This window comes from Muntiacus reevesi, chromosome 16 (genome assembly GCF_963930625.1).
Source record: "Muntiacus reevesi chromosome 16, mMunRee1.1, whole genome shotgun sequence".
Classification (NCBI taxonomy): domain Eukaryota; kingdom Metazoa; phylum Chordata; class Mammalia; order Artiodactyla; family Cervidae; genus Muntiacus; species Muntiacus reevesi.
This window is the reverse complement of record NC_089264.1, coordinates 60,740,089-60,763,752: the sequence shown is the minus strand read 5'-3', so window position 1 is coordinate 60,763,752 and position 23,664 is coordinate 60,740,089. Positions and strand designations below refer to the sequence as shown.

General features: G+C 39.7%; 1 protein-coding gene across 4 annotated transcripts in view; it reads left to right on the top strand.

The window, feature by feature from the left end:
• Positions 1 to 23,664, top strand: part of GABRA2 (gamma-aminobutyric acid type A receptor subunit alpha2) — a 140,122-nt gene that overhangs the window by 4,812 nt on the left and 111,646 nt on the right. The gene's annotated exons all lie outside the window — the stretch shown is intronic.

Here is a 23,664-nt window from a genome sequence, read left to right as displayed (position 1 = left end):
TTAAGACAGATTAGCTGAATGCTTGGTACTGACAAAGGTTTATATAGCTAGCCTGATTATTACATGGTTGGCAGCTTTGCCTTTTTAAATTGCTTCAGAAGATGTGTAGTGACTAAATACCTGGATGTCCATGTCAATGTTGTCTTTGAAAAATATAAAAGATGGTTAATTCTATACATATTTGGCAATTGTATGATTTTCATTGCCCAGGAGTCAGAATAGTTGGAAAAGATTCAACTCGTTTTAAGTGATATGCCATTTAATTGCTAGTAGTTTTGGACTTGAATCCTGAGCGGTACCTTGCATTTTAAGAGGGAAGTACTGGGAAGGAGTAACCTCAGAATTATGTGTTCTCTCTCTCAGAGAGAATTCAGTTGTTTAATATACACTGTCTATTAAAAGTAAAAACTAATAGAAAAAAGTATTTCCTTAGTAATTAACATGCTTAATGACCATGAATATAAGGCATTACTGTCCATGTTAATATACATAGCAAGGAGCTAATATCAAACTCATACAATAGAAGTGTGCCTAGCATGAGGCTGTCATAGTTCATGATGGTGGTTTGAGAGGTAGAGTGCACTAAGGCAGATAGTTTTTCCAATGTGTAGATTTTATTATTTTTAAATAAATCATGTGCTGTCAAAAAAACTTAAAATATTTGAGCTAGATCTTGAATTTTGTCTGCGAGATTTTCGGAGATACATTTATACTATCAGCATATAGTTGGAACATAAAAAATACCTGTTAAAGGACATGGGTATTGCCATTTATCTTGTCATATTTGTTTTTAAATACCTCTTCTATTCTTTTTACTCCCATTAACAGCATTTGCATATAAATCCTTGTCGCTCATTCTGTAGGTTAATGCAGTAGATGAGGTGGCTTTCCACCTTCTTGCCCGGTGACTTGCTTCCCGAGTCCTTCTCTGACATTGGACTTGTGCTAATATTTCACAGTCACAGTAGTCTTCTGTTAGTCAGTTCTTTTCGTATATTACCCTCTCATCTTGCCTGCTTAGTCACTCAGTCATACCCAGCTCTTTGCAACCCCGTGGACTGCAGCCCTCCAGGCTCCTCTGTCCATGGGGGTTCTCAGGCAAGAAGACTGGAGTGAGTTGCTATACCCTCCTCCAGGGGATCTTCCCAACCCAGGGATTGAACCCAGGTCTCCTGCGTTGCAGGAGGATTCTTTACCTGTCTGAGCTACCTACTGGGGGAACCCAAGAATACTGGAGTGGATAGCCTATTCCTTCTTCAGGGGATCTTCCCAACCCAGGAACTGAACTGGGGTCACCTGCATTGCAGGCAGACTCTTTACCAGCTAAGCAACCAGGAAGGCCCCTCTCGTCTTGATCAAATGCCTTTTAAAGCTCCCCATTGCTTTCTGTAGACAATGATGAAGGGGAAGTGGAAGGAGTATAGTCCTTGCATGCACATTGATCTAGATTAGAATTCCTGCTCCATCTTCACACTCAAAACCATCCTTGGCCAGGTAATCTGTTTCCTTCTGTTTACAATGACAGGGTATATTTACCTTCTATATTATAGGTTTGTTGAAAGGATTACATAAATAAAAGTGTATGCCAAAGCAAATGCCAGGTACTAGCATTTAAACACAATCAATTCCTTTGCTCCTTCCGTAGGTTCCTACTTTGACAACCAGATCTTTTACAGTTTACTCCTCTGGCTTCATTTTTACTTTGCCACTCGTGCCTCCTGCACTTCACACACATCTATCCATTTTCTTTCGATAATCCATTCACATCTTCTCCCTTGGCTGGCTTCCCTAGTAGCTCAGAAGGTAAAGCCTCTACCTGCAATGCAGGAGACCTGGGTTCCATCCTTGGGTTGAGAAGATCCCCTGGAAAAGGAAATGGCAACCCACTCCAATATTCTTGCCTGGAGAATTTCATGGACAGAGGAACCTGGCAGGCTACAGTCCATGGGGTTGCAGAGAGTTGGACACAACTGAGAGACTAAGACACCTTGGCGTTTGATCATATTAACTCTTTCTGGGGAATAATTCCTCATCCTTTCTGCTGAGCTAAACTTCTCCTGTGATGACCACCTCAACATGGGTCCTTTTTAGTAGCACTCTTGATTGAATTGAAATGCCCAGATTCAATTTTCTCTCTGCTGAATTTCTTTAGCAGTTGTTGGCTCTGTATCTCATTTGGTACTTATTATGTGCTATCTTGGATTATTTATTATCTTTTTATGTGTCTCTTGTTACCTTAACAAGATTGTAAACTTATTGAGGCAAGATATTGTATCATAAATCCTCTGCACTCTCAGGAACTAAATATTGATTTGCATATGGTAGCCATAAAATAAATGTTGATTGCTTGATTAACTTTTCTATGACCAGTTAATCATCTGTAAAATGGGATTACTCACATCTGGCTGACCTTTGAGTTGGGAATGTCGAGGGTATACATTGAACATCATGCTGCAGGAAGGTGGTGTAGTTTGGTGACAAGAACATAACTTTAAACTGTAGAGATTTTAGGTAAATTCTGAGCTCGGGTACTGAGCACTCCTGTACTTCATCAGTTCAGTACTTCATCTCTCTGGGGACACATCTGTTGTCTATAAAATGGGATTACAGTGACTATTCTCAGGGTTTTTGATGAATATTAATTACAATGATATATGCAAAGGATTTAGCAGTGACTGGCCTATAGTAGAGAGTTAATACGTAGTAACTCGAAGGCTTTGAAAACCTTAGTAAATACAGTGTTGTAAATTTCAGTTATTATTGTGGTTTCCTCTCTGTTCAAAATTCTTAGCCTGAACATCCATATGTTATTTCAAATAAAAAGTTCTGGGAAATTATTTGTATCATTATGTCTCAGAAATTAATAATAAGGGGGAAATGGGTTTGAGTCAATTTAATATTTCAAACTGAACATCTCTATTGATGCATAATCTGAATAATTAAGCTAAATTATTATTATATTTCCTTAGTAATGAAATGTAAATGAGTATATAGGAAAGAGAAATAAGTTTGGGACTTACATGATGAAAGTTATACAATATATTGAATGATAAAATTTTAAGATATTTAATAATCAATTATGAAGTGAAATGTTAGATGCTCAGTCATGTTGGACTTCTTTTGACTCTATAGACTAGCCTTCCAGGCTCCTCTGTCCTTGGAATTTTCCAGGCAAGAATACTGGAGTGGGTTGCCATTTCCTTCTCTAGGGGATCTTCCTGAAACAGGGATCAAACCTGGATTTCTTGCATTGCAGGCAGGTTAGCTAATTGTTTCCTTCTTCCAGTTTTATTTGGGTATAGTTTGCATCTAGCCCTGTGAACATTTGAGTTGTACAGAACTGTGGGTCCTCTTTAACCTGCAGGTCCAAAGACAGTACTCAACTGCCCGAATCCTGCAGTGGCCTCTACTTGAGTCAGAGTAACACACAGATGTCTTTTGATGGCCTCCAAGGCCCTGCGTGATCTGTCTTCCTATTTTTGGCCTCTCCTCACACCACTCTCCTTCTTGCTAAGACCACTGTGGTCACACTGGCATCTTTTCTGTTCCATGAAGACACCAGCATATTCCTTGGAGTTCTTCCCTTGACTGTTTCCTGTGCCCGGGTATCTGTTGGCCTCACCTTCTCAATGAGGCCTCCTCTGACCAATAAAATAAATACAACATGTCCATCCTCTAGCAGTGCTGATCCTTCTTACTCAGTTTCAGGTTTTTTTCCCTTTTTAAATTTGGCTCTTATTACTTTTTAATCCACAAGATAATTTTTTAATCATTATGTCAATTGCTTATTTTGTCTCTTTTGCCAGAATTCAGGCCAATGAAGGTAGGGGTTTCACCGGTTTTGTTATCTGGTCCTCAAGCATCTATATCAGTGTCTGAAACATAGAAAGTGTGGAATTAAATATTTCTTGAATAAATTTTAATTTTATTCTTTTATTTTATTTAGTATACTTTCATGAAAAGAATCAACTATAGAACTTACCTTATCCTTGAAATCACCTGAACAGTTTTATTTCCTTATCTTACTGGTCTTTCACTGTTAGCATCAGCATATTAGGTTGACTTTTTGTTGAATAGAAACAATTACTACACCAGCTATTCCAGCTCCTGCCTTATGTTAGTTATGATTCTGCTTTGAACCACCTGTGTGTCTTTGGATGATTCATTAATCCCATCTGTGACTTCATCTACTCATCTGTGAAATTGGAGGAGAGATTCCACTTACCCTATTTATGTCACAAGGATAATGGCAAGGTTCAACTAAATTAAAAATTTTAAGAAAATATAATGTGGGGTACAATTGATAGCTATTAGTCTTAGGAATAAGAGAAGAGAGTTCTTCAAGGAGAACGTCATCTTAGAAGGCAGAATCCTTGAAAACAGATGAAGAAAATATTGGTAGGTCTTGGTTGGCTTGAAAGTGAAAGTCACTCAGTTGTGTCCAATTCTGCGATTTCATGGACTATACAGTTCATGGAATTCTCTAGTCTAGAATACCAGAGTGGGAAGCCTTTCCCCTCTCCAGGGGATCTTCCCAACGCAGGGATCGAACCTGTCTCCCATATTGCAGGCAGATCCTTTGCCAGCTGAGTCACCAGGGAAGCCCCAAAATACTGGAGTGGGTAGCCTGTCCCTTCTCCAGCGGATCTTCTGTCCCAGAAATCGAGTTGGGGTCTCCTGCATCACTGGTGGATTCTTTATCACCTGAGCTGTCAGGAAGCCCCTGGGTTGGTTTACTTCATTGTAAATCTGGAAACATATCTATCAAGACCATATATTCAGATTAGCTAAAACTAACCACTGAATCAGTTTTCCCTTTTTTCTTCCTTTTACTCATTGGAGCTAACAACTTGGGTACCACCTATGAATTTCCACATTCCATAAGAGGCTTTCAAATTGTTAGCTGAATCAAAGGAGCAACAGTTTTTTTTTGGACCATGTTTATAGGGTCACTGAAGAAGATGGATGTTTAGACAGGCCTCATATATTTATGACAGCTAACATTCACAGTGCTCAACTGTGACAACTATTAGAAATGACAAAGCTTGGCATCTAAATTATAGATTCAGTCTGGAAAATCTAGATTGAGTACCATGCTTAACTGCATTTTGATAAGCTGTTTTAAGGAGCTTGTCTAGATAGGATCTTTTCTTTAGTGCTTCGTTTTGTCCTCTAAAAACTTGAAGAAGCTTTATGCTAAGGCCATGAAGAACATGATGTCAGATTATCCAGTTAGGGTTTGAGTGTCAGCTTCCAACTTCACTCTTAGATATTTTTCCTCCGGCTGTAGAGAGACGGATGTTTCTATGCATTTTACTACTCTCGGATTTATAAAACTAGAACATAAGATATTCAGTGGACAAAAGTTAGTACAAAAAAATCTAGTCTCTCCCAGAACTGAAGAGAGAGTATGATCTCAACATTGCATAATATTACTTTGTAAAGAAATGGTTTAGGATCAGTACCTCTGAAGAGCAACATCTTTGAGTTTGAATTCTGTTGCCACACTATATTAATGACAAAACTTTTCACTCAACCTCCCTTTGCTTTGGTTTCTGTATTTCTAAAATGTATCAGACTTATTGGTTTGTTAAGGATTTAATGTAAACTTTATTGGAATGTCTGACAGAGTAGGAGCTCAATACTTGTAGATATTGCTGTTATTGTTGGTTCTACTTCTATTAAGAATGCAATAGAGGCCATCAATCAGTATTTCCCTTAATTTATAAAAACCATGACTTATAAAAAAGGATAAATATGTGCCACGTATAACCCAATATATTTTTTTTCGCATAACCCAATATTAAAGAAAGGATGTATTTTTTTATGCCGCTAGTTTCATTTTGGAGCATACCTTTGTATTAATACATGTACAGAAACTTTGAAAACAAAGCCAAACACAAAAGGAAATATGTCATGTTGTCATGACATATATCAATTAGGCATCATCAGTTCATGATAATGAATTTGCCTGTAAGAGAAAAATTATATTTACAAAATGAGCTCACTACGTGATGCAGATGATGGTCTTAGGGGCGTCAAGCTGGGAGCATGTCCACGATCCTAGGCTGGGATGTGTCAGGAACTTGAAAGGCTCAGGCTTGGGTGTTGCGGCTGCAGAGGGCATCCTGATCTTTAACAGCATCTTAGGGGGTGAGGGATGGTGGAGACGTGAGGAGACAGAACACTGAGAGTGATCTGGAATTGAAGTGGGGAGGGGACAAGCTGGGCAGACAGGAAGCAGTTGGGCCTTTGAGAAGCTCTTGTCTCAGATGGAGGCAGGGTAAGCTTCGGGTATCAGTCCTCTGCTTGAAAGCTGTGATCTTCAGCATCTCCTCCTCATTCAGCAGCTGTGATGGGGCTGGTGCTCCGGCAGAGGCATGAGGTGGTGCAGCACGCAGCCTCCCCTCCCTCCTGACTCAGCCTTCTGAGGCCCCCAGAGTTGCTGGGGTAGGATAACCTTCTCAGCCATGAGATGATTTTAAAGCCTCGTTCACCCTCTGCCACCAGATCTTCTCCACCCACTGAGATTTGACTCAGAGTTATAGGAGACGTTGTGTGATTATTTCATGAATGATAAAATGAAAATAAATTGGGATGACTTCACCTAAGTGTGTAAATGTGTAAGTAAAGTGTTAGTTGCTCCGTCGTGTCCGACTCTTTGCAATCCTGTGGACTGTAGCCCCGCAGGATCCTCTGTCCATGGGGTTCTCCAGGCCAGAGCACTGGAGTGGGCTGCCAGTCTTTTCTCCAGGGGATCTTCTCAACCCAGGGATCAAATCCAGGTCTTCCACCCACTCTGCAGGCAGAAACTTTACCGTCTGAGCCACCTGGGAAGTGTGTAAGTAGCTTTGGATAAATGTATAAATGATGAAATCAAGTTATTTTTCATTTCTTCTTTACTGAAAATTATTTTGTGAGAGGCCTGAAGCTTGGGACACAGAAAGATGCTGGCTCCCTGAAGTCAGATGCTGTTTTGTTGTTGTTCATCCGCTAAGTCGTGTCTAACTTTTTGTGACCCTGTGGACAGCATGCCAGCCTCCCCTGTCCATCACCGTCTCCCAGAGTTTGCTCAAACTCATGTCCATCGAGTCAGTGATGCCATCCAGCCATCTCCTCCTCTGCCGCCGCCTCTCCTCCTGCCCTCGATCTTTCCCAGCATCAGGGTCTTTTCCAGTGAGTCAGCTCTTCACATCAGGTGGCCAAAGTATTGGAGCTTCAGCTTCAGCATCAGTCTACCCAGTGAACACTCAGGGTTGACTTCCTTTAGGATGGACTGCTTTGGTCTCCTTGCTCATCAAGGGACCCTCAGGAGTCCTTCCAGCGCTACAGTTGGAAAGCTTCAGTTCTTCAGGATGTTGTTTGGGAGGCTGGACACTCTGGACATGACTTTCAAAATCAGTTGCTTCAGCTTTGGGTAGGGCCTGTACTCACCCTCCTGCGTAGAAATTGCGTATACTAAGTTAAACCAGACACATGGTAATGTAATGTTCAGGCTTTTGGATTCTTTTTAATATTGTGAAGCAGGCTAAGAAACATCTCTGAGTGGCTGTACACCCTCGCCCTAAAGCTGTGTGTGGCTGGCCCACTCCCTGTCAGGGGATGGTGCTGACAGGTATCTTCAGAAATGGTTAGAATGAGGTTCTGCAGAACTGTCTCTCAGAATGGTGTTTTAATTATATATATATATATAATAGCTTGCGATTATATATAGCTTGTAATTATATAATATATAATAGCTTGTAATTATATATATATATATATATAGCTTGTGATTATTTCATAGGAAAGGTAGACTGAGTGACCACATGCCAGTAATGCGTTGCATTAAATTGGATGGTGACACTTTCTTCCAACCAGCATCTCCTACAAAATTCAAGGCAGCATCACTGAAGTGACCCAGAGACTACTTTCTCTGTTTTACTGAGCTAACACTAAAGCTTTGTTTTCACCTTAAATGGTTTTGGTTAATAGCAGCTTCTTTCAAACACTGCAGCTAGAAAGGCACTTATTGCCCTTAATCTTAACTTTGAGGGGTTGTAATTTCTGTTCTTTCAGGCACAAGTATTCCTCACTCAGTGTTCTGTTTTCTCACCAGCCTTTACGCTCAGGTGCAATCAGCATTTCTCATATTTTCACCCCTTAATGCACAGTGGTTAAATTGGACCATAGGCATGACTGATCCATTTGTGTTAGTGTTATTTTTTTGATTGATAACAGCTCAATCATGTTGTAGAAATCTATATTGGTAGTGGAGATGGCCAAGTGAACAGCTTGGCTAGTTAGCAGTTCATTATTTCTCAATGTGTTAATGTGAAAAGAGACAAATGAAATTAGTTTGTTCCCTACCGTGTGTGTTGAAGACTGATGACATGCCAGACAATCTGAAGGACATAAAGATGTACAAGGTATAGTGTTGGTCTCCAGGGGATGAAATCCCTTCAGTTCAGTCGCTCAGTCGTATCTGACTGATTGCAACCCCATGGACTGCAGCACGCAAGGCTTCCCTGTCCATCACCAACTCCCAGAGTTTACCCAGACTCATGTCCATTGAGTTGGTGATGCCATCCAACCATCTCATCCTCTGTCGTCCCCTTCTCTTCCCACCTTCAGTCTTCCCCAGCATTAGATTCTTTTCAAATGAGTCAGTTCTTTGTATCAGGTGGCCAAAGTATTGGAGTTTCAGCTTCAGCATCAGTCCTTCCAATGAATATTCAGGACTGATTTTCTTTAGGATGGACTGGTTGGATCTTCTTGCAGTCCAAGGGACTCTCAGAGTCTTCTCCAACACCACAGTTCAAAACCGTCAATTCTTCAGCGCTCAGCTTTCTTTATAGTTCAACTCTCACATCCAAACATGACCACTGGAAAAACAAGGCCTTGACTAGATGGACCTTTGCCGGCAAAGTGATGGCTCTGCTTTTTAATATGCTATCTATGTTAGTCATAACTTTTCTTCCAAGGAGCAAGCGTCTTTTAATTCCATGGCTGCAGTCACCATCTGCAGTGATTTTGGAGCCCAGAAAAATAAAGTCAGCCACTGTTTCCACTGTTTCCCCATCTATTTCCCATGAAGTGATGGGACCAGATGCCATGATGTTAGTTTTCTGAATGTTGAGCTTTAAGCCAACTTTTTCACTCTCCTCTTTCACTTTCATCAAGAGTCTCTTTAGTTCTTATTTACTTTCTGCCATAAGGGTGGTGTCATCTGCATATCTGAGGTTATTGATATTTCTCCCAGCAATCTTGATTCCAGCTTGTGCTTCCTCCAGCCCAGCATTTCTCATGCTGTACTCTGCATATAAGTTAAATAAGCAGGGTGACAATATACAGCCTTGACGTACTCCTTTCCCTATTTGTAACCGGTCTGCTGTTCCATGTCCGGTTCTAACTGTTGCTTCCTGACCTGCATACAGATTTCTCAGGAGGCAGGTCAGGTGGTCTGGTATTCCCATCTCTTTCAGAATTTTCCACAGTTTGTTGTGATCCATGAAGTCAGAATAAAGCAGAAGTAGATGGTTTTCTGGAGATATCTTGCTTTTTTGATGATCCAGCAAATGTTAGCAAATTGAAATCCCTTACAGGGCTGATAAGGTAGGTACAGTGTGATTCTCAAAATAACTTGAAACAGTAAACACATGTTCCATTATCAGAAAACGCTATTAAAATGTAGAGAAGAAATTACTTCTACTTGTACAACTGGAGTTAGCCAAGTTCTGTCTCTGTAAGCATAGTTCATTCATTCCATTGTTTCTTACTAAGGGCCGACAGTTTGCTGGGTCCTGCTGGAAACGTTCAATACTCTGGCAAACAGGACTGAGTCTTTGCAGAAATATGTCACATCTTATTTTGGCTCTTTGTGCCTTTTGAGTCTCTTAACGTTGGTTTCTTTATTCTCTCCTTTTTAAGAATATTGAATAATCACCCTATGTTTTTCTTTATTGGACTGGAAGTCTTCTCATGCAGAGAAGAGAGATTTCTGATGTATCTGCTGTCAAGCTAAGAATTGTGATAGCCACAGAAAAGTGTAAGATGTGTGTCTGTAGCAGGGATGGTGAGGGTATTTGTGGCAAGAGTGACTTTCCTAGAGGTAGAAAGGTAAGTGTTAATTCCAGTCAGAACTTCTGGATATTTCTCAGTTTTCTTCATAAACTGTTCTGCTTTATCCTAATGTTTTGAGCTGCAGATGAGTTAACAAGTAGACATGAACTGTGAAATAAAAAAAAAAAGGAGTTGTAATGTTATGAGGATTTTGTTTATTTTCTTTGGATTTTAATGTTACTGACCCAACACAGAATTCTGGAAACTTGTTTTTAACTTGCAATACCCTCATTCCTCAAGATACAGATCTTATTACTAGTAGTAAAGTATCATAAGATAAAATTAATGTTTTTTTTCCATTTATTTTTATTAGTTGGAGGCTAGTTACTTTACAAAATTGTAGTGGTTTTTGCCATACATTGACATGAATCAGCCATGGATTTACATGTGTTCCCCATCCCGACCCCCGTCCCGCCTCCCTCTCCACCCGATCCCTCTGGGTCTTCCCAGTGCACCAGGCCTGAGCACTTGTCTCATGCATGCAGCCTGGGCTGGTGATCTGTTTCACCCTTGATAATATACATGTTTCGATGCTGTTCTCTCGAAACATCCTACCCTCGCCTTCTACCACAGAGTCCAAAAGTCTGTTCTGTACATCTGTGTCTCTTTTTCTGTTTTGCATATAGGGATATTGTTACCATCTTTCTAAATTCCATATATATGTGTTAGTATACTGTATTGGTCTTTATCTTTCTGGCTTACTTCACTCTGTATAATGGGCTCCAGTTTCATCCATCTCTTTAGAACTGACTCAAATGAATTCTTTTTAACGGCTGAGTAATATTCCATGGTGTATATGTACCACAGCTTCCTTATCCATTCGTCTGCTGATGGGCATCTAGGTTGCTTCCATGTCCTGGCTATTATAAACAGTGCTGCGATGAACATTGGGGTGCACGTGTCTCTTTCAGATCTGGTTTCCTCAGTGTGTATGCCCAGAAGTGGGATTGCTGGCTCATTTAAATCTAAAGAGATTTCATATAGAAGCTCACCAAATTAAGGTTATCAATTTATAAGATACATAGAGATTCCCTCAAATTCTCCATTAAGTTTTTGCATTTTAAGTAACTTTTAGGATAGTTTTGATGTCTCTCTATGTTATTATTCTAATTTTTTAAGAAATTAAACAAATTAGCATAAGTAAAAGTATTAATTCATTTCTATCTTAATATGAATTCAGTAATATCAATTTTTATTTATTTTTTGCATTCCTTTTTGCTTATTTAGATATTTAAAACATGCACATTAAAAACATAAAAAATAGTTTCATGTAAAATTAAAAAAATACAGTACTCTGTTATGAGAACTCTCTTTTTATAATTATCTTTGTTAAGATTCAGGATGGTAGTTCCTTTTTAGGGGAATAAATGCAAAATGTAGCACAAAGATTGTCCTAGTAGTATATGTGGTGTTATTCTTTCAGTATAAAAGTATTTCAGTATTCTTAACAGGAAATGTTCAGTCAGGATATTACTAAGTTGATTTAAAACATAACAGAGCAAAAGTAAGGTTTTCTTTTTCTGTTATAGTATCCACAGGAAAAAATATGTCAAAAAGAAGATACTGTTTTCAGCTATTTTGTGGAGATGGTTAATCATTCATAAATTCTGTGAATATTAGAGGAATAAGATATAATGAACAGTACAGTGGGGTCTTGTTTATTGAGTAGAGGAATAGAGTTACACCTCAGAGTTGAGGAAGACTGAAGAAAGGAGAAAAATTATAAGTACCTCTTAAGTGCATCCTCAAACCCATTGTCTAGATTATGTTTTGTAGTGGTACATAAATATTTTACTAAGTACTTGGAGGGAATTTAACTTCCATTAAGAACATAAAAGGGTCAGGTGCTTTTAGAATGGTATGTGTGTTTGAAAAACTTTCCCGGACAGAAGAGAACTCCAGACTTAAACTGGAGAAGTGGTTTGGAGGACAAAGACGAACGACGTGAAATGTTTACAAAATGATGAGAGGCTTCCAGTTTACTCCTATTTTCTCATGAGAAGATTTTGGATTCTGAAGCAAAAATGCTGAGTTACTACTCAGGTATTTGGGTTGGAGGACCCACATTTTTCAATAATATGAAGCTTTTACAAGAGAATTAAGCAAATCAGCCATAGGCAGAGAATTAGGGTAAATGGAACAAATTCAGTTTTGTTAGCATGAGTGCATAGAGGAGCTCCCCAGTTTCTCAAAAAAGGAAATAGTGGGCTAAAAGGCCAGCCAGGTTCGCAAGGAAGATTGACGTTTTGGCTACCGAGAGAAAGGAAGTCTTAATTAAAAGGAAATGGAGTTATAAGGCTGGTGTTTAGGTTGGATAGAGGGGAATATGGGAAGGTAGATATAATTAGTTATCTAGGGCATGTGAGAGGATAATCATTGAAGCAAAAAATGTGAGGCTGATGATTGTGCTTTGTAGAATAGCAAAGGAATCTTCCAACAGCTACTCGGTGAAGAGAAACTCTAAAATCTTAAGAGAATGAATGAGGTGGGTTTAGATGATAAAAATATTGTAATGCAATGGAGGTGAGTGTAGAGCTATTTTAAAAGGAGTTGTCATTAGAGCGTTACTAAGAGAACAACATCCCTTGATAACTGAAAACTAAAACTGAGTATCCATTTATCATTTTGAGTAGCTTTTGCCTTAGTAATGATTGCAGAATTACAAGATCAAAGAGAACTAGCAAGGAAATCATACATTGCATCATATGATCAGTAGAACTACTGTTATGGTATGCTGCCATTTAAAATAAATACCAAAACTTGATTTGTTATTCTTAAAGCGTGTAAATCTAAACAACAGTGTCTGAATTCTTAAAGGAGAGCAGCAGGTAGGTGAAGCAGTGAGGAGACATCTCTGTAGCAGAATTCTTTCAACTTTCATTCTTTCAAGCTTCCCAGATAATCTGAAGAACGCGTGGAGCTGTTTTTGGCTGGCACCAACCTGAGCGTCTGACTCACAGCCTTAGCAGGGCGGGTCACCAAGGGTTTGCATTGCTATCTGGGAAATACAGGAGTGATGAGAAGGCCCGTGAGGCCCAGGGCTCAGTCGGGTTGGAGGTATTTGTGTGTAGGTGCAGGTCTTCTTGTAACACTGATGTGCCTGCCTTTGCCACTCTCCCTTGGCTGCTGCCACACCCAGTCTGGTCTTGTCATTTCTGGGGACCGCGCCTAGTGAGAGGCCTTGCAGTCTCGGATATCTGACTGCTTCCAGTTTTGGGTGCAGCTGCAACTGCCTCTGCTGCCTGGGGACAGCGGGGAAGCTAAGCAGAATCTATCAACAGATAAGGAAAAGTGTTCAGGTGCGTGTTTAAGTGAGTGGGTATAAAGGTTAGTGGGACAGAAAGTGACTCTTCATCAAATTCTTTCCCTTTAGGGGATTGTTTTGCGGCTTGTCATTTTTCCGATTTTCCCCACGTGCTCAGAGAGGGTGGTGTGACACTTTACATGCTTCTGTCTGAAGATGTCAGCAGAGAATATCGTAATCCCAAATGACTTTTCCTAGTGTGAATTTAATGCTAATTGGAACAAAAGAAACTTTCCTCCATCACATTGGAATAAAATAATAAAACATACGTGAAAGAAGATTATCATGGTAGTTTTTATCAGCTATTTTTTATTATTATTATTACTGTTATTGGTTTACTTTGCCAATTAGGACTTCATAAGTTATGTTTCTATAGGTTGCAATGATAAACCTTACTTTTTATCAACATATAGCCATAGATAAATTCATTCTTTTTAATTAATTAGTTCCTATTCATCCTACAAATTCATTCATTCATCAATACAAAATTGCCGGTGAATATTGATCCTGGATTGGCCATTAAAGTCTGTGAACGTGAGGTATAGTGTTAAATACAACTTCTCTACCCAGTTATCTTCCATGGTGGCTCAGATGGTAAAGAATCCGCCTGCAATGCGGGGGATTTGGGTCCGATCCCTGGGTTGAGAAGATCCCCTGGAGGGGGGTATGCTGCCCACTCCAGTATTCATGGGCTTCCATGGTGGCTCAGATGGTAAAGAATCGGCCTGCAATGCGGGGGATTTGGGTCTGATCCCTGGGTTGAGAAGATCCCCTGGAGGGGGGTACGCTACCCACTCCAGTATTCATGGGCTTCCATGGTGTCCCATCCCCCGGAGAAGGGCACGGCGACCACTTCGGTATTCTTGCCTGGAGAGCCCCTAGGGACAGAGGAGCCTGGCCAGCTGCAGTCCATGGGGCCACAAAGAGTCGGACACGCCTGAGTGAGTAAGCACAGCCAGTTATCAGTGTAGTCTAATTCTGTCACACTCTATGTAAATAAGAGTACATCCCTATCTCTATATTTACAATCTAAAACCAATTTGTGATAAAGCCATGATGATATTTGAACTCCGTTTCAAAAAATTTGTTGGATATTGCAGTTAGTTAGGTGTGTGGGAAAAAATCTATTGACACAAAACTTGTGAGTTAATTCAGTATAAATAATAGATTATACAGTCTGATTCAAATTATCAAATAATTGATTGTAAAACTAATTCTGAATATAGTATTGCAATAAATAATATTTTGCTATCTTAAGTATGGAAAAATAATAGCGCTTTCTCTTTCAGTTATTTTATATTCTATTTAAGCTGCTCCAGAATCTTTTTGGACAGATGAAATGTGTTATTTCCTTTTAGAAATATTATGGTTTGTATTAGAGTGCCTGAAAGAAACCAGATTATAACCCAGAGGATCCACGTTTTTAAAGAACTAACGGTATTTTAATTTTAAAGATGCAAAGAGGAGAAAGGGCCTTTGTTTTGATCGGAAGAGTCTGTGAGGGCAAAGCAGCGTACGAGACACTTGTTTATAGGCGGAAAGCCCTTTATTTTTCTAAGAGGCCAGTTATTATCTCTGTGCCTCAGTTTCCAAAACAGGAAGTAAGGGAACTCTTGTCCATGAGCTGCAGTGCCCCTCCCTTCTAGAATCTCTCCGTTATTCTGTGACTTGTTTCAAGTCAAATAGAATAGAAAATAAGGTTCTTGGAACAGACATCTGAAGCCAGTTGTTCTTCATTGTAGAGAAATAGAGAGACAGAGTGTTGGCCGGAATACAAGCTAGCAGAATAAGGCTTCTCGGCCTCCAGAGTGTGGCAGCTGAGAACAAGGACTGCTTGGTTCTCCAACGGCTAGCAATTAGGACTTTGTACAAACTAGGTACTCCCAGGGCGTGAAAATACCAACTCAGAGCTTCTCTTAAAGCTGAGCAAGGTTGATTCGGAAGTGACTGGTCCAAGCCAGGCAGTGATAAGCGTGCCACATTCTGATTGCAGCGTTCCACGCATGCTGGACGCGCTCTCTGTCTATGACGTAAACGGCCACATCTCTTCAAGCCCACCCCCTTTGTCTTCTCTGCTCTGCTATCATTGATCTACTGGCTCTTGGGACTCACTCCTCTTTTCCAATTCTTAGTCTCTCCACCCTCTCCATCTGTTTCAGGTTTTGGCCCCTCTTTATATTCCCTCTTTTTGAATGTGACTGCTCCCCAAGAGTCAGCCCTGTTAACGCTTGCTGCTTTTCACTGTATGGTTTTCCCACAAGAATTTCATTCAACTCCATAGACACAGACATTAACCTGTATGTAGGTTCTGTCTCATCCCAGTGCTGTTTTCTGATGTAAGTGTGCTTGTTACTGCCCAGATGGACTCTCTTTGCGAGCACTCACTATTTCCGGATCAAGTGCGGATCGTTTCATGCGGCAGTCTTTATCTTCACAGTCCTGGCCTCTCTTCACTTTCCTGGCCCCGTCACTCGCTATTTAATGCCATCTTTCATGTAGTGGCTTAGATTCACTGACCTTGTTTCTGTTTTTATTTTTTAATGCACCTGGCTTTCTCTAGCCCAACAAGCTGTTGAATCTACTGGGAATGCATTTTCCTTTCTTCAGGTTCCAGCTTAGACGTCTTCCTTTCTAGTATTGTTATGTGACTGCCATCCGCTCACACACATACATCTCTGTTGAACAAATCACCCATTACTATACTTGGCATCATATCAGCATACTTTTTGTAGCTCTGCATTTGACCTATTAGAATCTAAGTTCTCTAAATAAGAGATTTTTGACTCCTTGTCTGTTGTTCTAGCCTGGTGCTAAGTGTGGCACTTCTGGAAGGCAGACAATAATTATATTTGTTGAGTAGTTGAACAGACCAGTGGTGATCTGTGTCCTTTCATACATTTCTCAAACTTCTGAAAACTAAATTCATAATTTTGCCACCTGAAACTGCTTTTTTCCCTGTGGTTCTTTTGCATGGTTATTGGTAATCCACATTTGTCAAGCTATGAAAGCTAAAAATCAGAATGATTTTTCAAATTCTCTTTACTTTCTCTCAGTCTATGTCTGCTATCTGCAAATATATAAATACCAACCTGATTGCTTAGCTTGATTTTGTTTTTAAAGAAATAATTAGCTTAAAACCTTTAAAAATCTTGACATGTCTAATAAAATCATGGATTTCTTTCTCTTTGAAAATGGCAGATTTACTGATCCTAGGCCAAAATACCTGATGCTAGAAATAGAAATTGAGTTGATGACAACAATTGGAACTAAGTAACAACTTCCCCTATTAGAGGAGATGTGTCTTCTGCATTTATTAGTAGCCAGAAGTCTCATTCAGCTCATGTCACTCAGTCATATTACCTGCTTGGAAAGTAAATGATGTGTTGTCTTCTAAAACACTTGAGTGTATAAACCTAGCTTTATCCAATTCTCTATATTGGCAGATTTTTACTTTTTAACTAGATTTGATTATATGATTCTTTTGCTTAACTTTAGGGCTTTAGAGCTTCCCTGATAGCTCAGGTGGTAAAGAATCTGCCTGCAATGCATGAGACCCTGGTTTGATTCCTGGGTTGGGAAGATTCGCTGGAGAATGGGTAGACAACCCGCTCCTGTATTCTTGGGTTTCCCTTGTGGCTCAGCTGGTAAAGAAACAGCCTTCAGTGCGGGAGACCTGAGTTCGATCCCTGGGTCGAGAAGATCCCCTGGAGAAGGGAAAAGCTACCCACTCCAGTATTCTGACCTAGAGAATTCCATGGACTTCGGTCCATGGGGTCACAAAGAGTCGGACATGACCGAGCCACTTTCACTTTGCTTAGCAGTCTTCAGTGGCTTTCTTTTCTTCCCCACTTCCCAGAACATAAGCTCCAGTGTGAACACCACAGCTTCTGGAAACCAGAACACAAGTACCCAAACTCTCTTGCTTCTCTTGGGCAGGGCAGGTCAAAGAATGGGCTGGAATCATAACAACTGAGGCACTGAATTGGCACTTGTTTAAAAAGTGTTGAGTTTCATATGATTATTGCTTTGGAAGTGTTTGTGATTAGAGTTGCTGGATACTCCAGTTATTTTTAACAAGTTGTTGGAAATACCAGTTTCTTTGGGATGTTTCTTCATTTTAAAGACTGATCAATTTTTAATTCTAATTAAAGCAAAACCTTGTGCAACTCAAACAACACACACTTGGTTACTATTATTAATAGTTCTCAGGCCCTGATCCTAAACCAAGATTTCTCATGAAGGGTCTAAAGGAATCAGTTTGGAGAATTTGTTAAATGCAAATTTATCAAATCTTCAAAAATTCAGTGAGTTTTGGTTTGAGCCCAGACATCTGCATTTCATCAACAGTTCTTGATTCTGATGCAAGTGGTCCAAATGCTAGACTGAGTTATCTGTCTTTAGGTTTCTAGTCTTCCTATTTTCTTTCATAGGACTTTACCTGAAACCTTTTAGTTAAAGAGGGAGAATGAATGTATGTAATAAGATTGGTCCATCACCAGAGGAGTCTGGCTAGCATATTCCTTAATAACTTTGAAGAGGGCTTTTGTGTATAACTGTTCTGAGCTGGCTCTCAGTTTACAGGGTCAGAGTTCTTTTGCTTATTAGATGTATCAATCTGAATTAACCAATTTATGCTGCAGTAACAACTCTCAACTCAAAACATGTTTTTTTTTTTTTTCTTTCTTATTTATCTTTTTCATGACTCAATGCTGTCCACTGAGGTGGGACAGGTGTGTAAGATTGGGCTGTCCTACTTCATCGTCGCTTAGGTTCTTAGGCTGAGGAACCTACATCATCTAAAATACTACTTGTCCCTGTGTCAGGGAGAAGATGGGATCAGGAGCAAATTGTCACTTAAAGTTTCTGCCCAGATGTGACACAAAGAAACGTCTCAATTCTTGGCTCAAAGGAAAGCATATAGACATGCTTTACTTCATGGGGTCAGAGATAAACAACTCTGCCATTTAATTAGAAGCAGAAGAATTGGAGATATTTGGCAGCTTGCATAGAGATTTGAGATTGCAGGCTAACACTTCAAAGATGACCTCCTCTTAAATCCCTGCAATTCAAGCTCTGGCTTTCCAGGTTGTTAACCACAAAGCATGGCTCCTGAATTATATCTTAAAATAAAATATGACTGGTATCACCAAGTGGTACATATTGTCTGTCCTACTAAAGACGACTGACGTCTGAGAAATGGGTGCTTCTCCTTAGGAGTCGTGTCATGCAAAGGCAAGTTGCTCGCGACTCCAGGAGCTATGTTTTGTGGTTAACATGCTTAGCATGTTTATGATTTAACTGTTATGCTGGTTTGACAAATTGACTTGATATACCTTCGAAACCTTCTTCCCCAGCTCCCAGGCATAAAGAGGTTTGCTCTTTGGGCTGGAAAGCCAGAGCTTGAATTGCAGGGATTTAAGAGGAGGTCATCTTTGAAGTGTTAGCCTGCAATCTCAAGTCTCTGTGCCAGGGAGAGTGGAATTAAACGGATGAGGGGCAGAGGCCTTGTCTGTCTAGTTTGCTACTAAGTCCTCAGTGCCTGGCAGAATACCTGGAATTTGCTATTTGTCAACCAAGTATATGAATCCAAGGCTCATATACATACAAATGCATAGACACATCAGTACTTTGGGTAGTTCCTTATTTTGGGTTCTGGTATACATTTTAGGCATTTAACAATGAATTTTATCTTTAAATATCAGTAATTTTGACGTCCAGCATTTCTTAAAATAGGTCACTCTTCTCAGAAACGGTATTGATTGATATATAGGTTCAGTTGCTGTGCTTGACCTTAATATCAATAGCACATAGAATTGGAGCTGTCCGGATGAGCTTGGATTTAATATAGTGAAAGGACTAACTCAGCGACTTGGCATGCATGCATGCACGCTGTTGCTGAACTGGGGGGCTGTGTGTGGGATGACTGTGAACCGAGGTTCTGTTATCTGCAGGGCAGTCAGCACTGAACTGTAACCCCAAAATGAGAAGACTCGATGAGCCAGTGATAGAAGCAAAAACAAGACTACAAAATATATTTCATAGGGAGGGGGGCTCAAGACGGGGAACACATGTACACCCATGGCTGCTTTATGTCAGTGTATGGAAAAACCACTGCAATATTGTAAAGTAATTAGCCTCCAATTAAAACAAACAAAATTTAAAAAAGATAAATATATATATATATATATATATATATATATATATATATATATACACATTTCATAAAGCTGAGTAGCATAAATATAAATATTTTTCTGTGTTGAGATTGGGCTTCCCTGGTGCCTCAGATGGTAAAGAATTTGCCCACAATGCAGGAGACCCAGGTTTGTTATCTGGGTCAGGAAGATCCCTTGGAGAAGGGAATGGCAACCCACTCCAGTATTCTTGCCTGAAGAATTCCATGAACAGAGTAACCTGGCAGGCTACAGTCCATGGGGTCGCAAAGAGCTGGACATGACTGAGCAACTGACTTTCTTTATGTTGAAATTATGCGAAACCATCATTAGTTTCATATGGATGGTTCAAAATGTTCAATTGTCTTGCAGAGACTATCTAATAACATTATAAAATGATCCTGATTGTATTGAATCAATAATAATAATATCTAACATGTTCTGGGTCCCAGGTAATATGCTAAGCAGCTTACCTATGATTTAATACTCATTATTAGTCCCACAGGTAGTAATTTGATGATCTCCACTTTTTTTCTCTCTTTATGAAAATGAGATCCAAAGACCAATTATTTGCCCTTCATCACATAATTATTTAGTGATAGAATGTGCATTCTGACCAATGAATGTTTCTCCAGAACCTTTATCTGATAAATCAGGAATCAAGAACCCCAAAACCAACAGAGGCAGTGAATTGCAATGGAAACATCTCTGCTCTGGGGGCCCAGTTTAAATGCCTCTGGAAGGTGAGGGATGGTTGGCAATCCCACACATTTATTTGATTAGGGGAGTCTCATTATCATACTTCTTGGACAACCTTGACTTTGACATATACCTTGGATTGGAGCTGGGTTCAGATACAGAAGGACAGAAAGGACACTGATTATACAATCAACGTACAATCTCTTAGGACATTGGTGAATTGAAGCCAGAAGCTTTGACTCTCTGCTGGTGTTTACCCCTTACTTGATGTGAATCATGGCTTTTGCTTTTATCATGCTAAAGAATAACTAAAGAAAGTGACAGAAGAAGACCATGTGGTTTAGATAAATCATTCCAGCATTGCTTGATACATAGTAAATTGGCATTTAGATTATTTGTGGAATTAATAATGCAAAGATGATGGTCCATAAGGTCGCAAAGAGGCACAACGGAAGCAACTTTTCAAGTCTAATAAGCCTAGGTTTGTATTCTGGTCTGAAAAACCTATGGGGTTTGTACATACTAGTTACCTTCTCTGAGCCTCAGTTTCTGCATAGGTAAAATAGGTATAAAATAACCAACATTCCTAAGAATGTTAAAAAGATCAAAGGAAATTATGTGTGTAATGTTCCCCTAAAGGTACGTGTCATGAAGCAACCAATTTCCCTGATCCCTTTTGATTCTTGCAAATATGTTATAACGTGGAGATTTGCTTACAGTTCAGGAAACAATGAATTTAAATGGGAGGTCCTTTAGAAACACAAAATGAGTAGCAATTTTTTTCTAGCAGAATTCATGGAATTGGGTGATCTTTAACTAGTTACCCTAGGTCAACTGTGATTAAACTTCTCCTTTTGAGGGGTGCCTTTCCAGCTTGTTGCAGAAGTTCGTCATAATCTGCAAATGGCATGATATTCTTTGTCACACACTGGAATTACATTAAAGCTAGCTTTCAAGATTCCATATGAGGAAGTGTAAAACAAAACAAAGGAATACAGCGTTTCTGAGAAACCATGAGTAGACAAATTAACTATACTTTCTTGTGACTTTTCTTTGGAAATTCACACTCACATAAATATGTTGCATCTCCCGAGTGTAGATGTAGTTAAACATTAATGGTATAACAATTTAAGAGATTTCTATTAGGCTGCTAATCATAATTACATGTGATTTCTTCAAACCTTAAAAAAGATAACTTTTTTAAATGATTGAAAGTGTTATACAATAGACAGTTTTTAAGACTTGTTAACACAACTACTGTGGAAGATAGAATTCTAAGGTCGTCCCCTCAATTCATGCTGCCTGTTTTATAAGTCCTTTGTAATCCTTGGAACTGCGAAGGCAACAATCCCGTCATCAAGTTTTGTTATATGGCATTTTGCCTTAATAAAGGGAAGCTATCTGGGAGTGCCTGACATAATCATCTTCTTGTTCAGTTGCGCAGTCATTTCTGACTCTTTGCAAACCCACGAACTGGAGCACATCAGGCTTCCCCGTCTTTCACCATCTCCTTGTTCAAATTCATGTCCAGTGAGTCAGTGATGCTATTTAACAGTCTCATCCTTGAATGTAATCATATGAGCCCTTTAATCTGGTTCCAGAGGTCAGAGATGGTCAGAGATGGAGAAGTCAGAGCGATTTGAAATACAAAAGGAATTTGATGTGAAGGAGATTCTTCACTGCTGGAAAGGGCCATGCAGCAAGGAATGTTGACAGCCTCTAGCAGATGAGGCATGGCAGCCAGCAGGAAATGGGGACCTTCATTTTACCGCTGCAAGGAACAGAATTTGGTCAAAAGTTTGAATGAGTGTGGAAGCGATCCTTCCCCAGAGTCTCTGGAAGGGAACACCCTAAACAGAGAATCTAGCTGTGCCAGGCTGGATTTGCTAAGTAGGATGTTGCCTCTGAAGTTTGTAATAGTTTGTTGCATGCATGTGTACTAAGTTGCTTCCGTAGTGTCAGACTCTTTGTGACCCTGGAACATAGCCCGCCAGGCTCCTCTGTCCATGGGGTTCTCCAGGCAAGAACACTGGAGTGGGCTGCCATGCCCTCCTCCAGGGGACCTTCCCAACCGAGGGATGGAACTCAGGTCTCCAGCAACGCAGGTGGATTCGTTACCATCTGAGCCACCAGGAAAACTGGTTAATAGAGTGGCTATTATTAATTTAAAATGTACTGTTTTTTTTTTTTTTCAGTGTTTAGCCTGTGCCAAGCACAGTACACATTCCAGACATCATTTCATTTAATTCTTATAAGAACGTAGTCAGATGAGCATTCTGAGCCCATCTGTAAGAGAAACTGTAACATGTACAATTTACGACTTATCCACAGGGTCACAAAATTGTTAGGGTGTAACTCAGATTTGGACTTGGATTTCTCTAAGTTTTGGCATCTCGTGTGCGCAGTTATTTCTGACTCTCTGTGACAATGGGCTGTAGCCCGCGGGCTCCCCCGTCTATGGAATTTTCTAGGCAAGAATACTGGAGCAGTTTGTTATCCCTCATCCAGGGGATCTTCCTGACCCAGGGGTCAAACTTTTGTCTCTTGTGTCTCCTGCATTGGCAGGCAGTTTCCTTACCACCACCACCTGGGGAACATCTTACATGTCCCTTAATTGTGCAGGAATGAACATTTCATGGAGCTGATAACAGACCATCCACAGGATGAGATATGCCATTGATGTGACACTTTCTCTACAAAATATTTTATTTATGAGCCCTTGGCATGAGATAAAGAAATTTCATTTTAGTTTTTATGTGACAAGATTACCGGCTGTGGGTATTGTAGTTTTAAACCGTTGTACGTGAATGCATTTTTCCTTTACATTTGTCCTGGAAAAGTTGAGTTATGTCCAAGGATGTATTTTAGATGTCAGGTATGGGCTCAAAATTGTCATTAATAGAAATTAAATTATATATTCCAAAATGAATGACTTTTAAAGTACATTACTGATAGCTTCATAATGTTTAATTTTATTTTTGTCACCCTTGCCTATATTGAATAGGTGTCTTTTACAACCATTTTAGGGTGGTTACTGTTCTTGTATCTTTATTAAATGTCTTTTGAAATAGTCTCAGAATATTAACTTTATAGCTGAAAGGCTAAACTCTTACACATTAGAAATTGTATGTAATAAAGTTAATTTTATTCTTTAAGCCTTCCACTGCTAAATTGCTCTTTAAATTACTCTTATATCATTATATGTTCTCACGTAGGCCATCGTCTTGTCGTATCTTTAGTTCGTGTCTGTGTGTTTCTGCCTCTCTTCTCTCTGATGACCCCTTTTCTTTCCCCTGCAATGTGTGGAGCTATTTCTCGCTACATTTTCGCTCCTTACAGCGGTCTCGTCTTTTTCCAGGCTCATCTGGGCTCGTATGTGCATGTTTC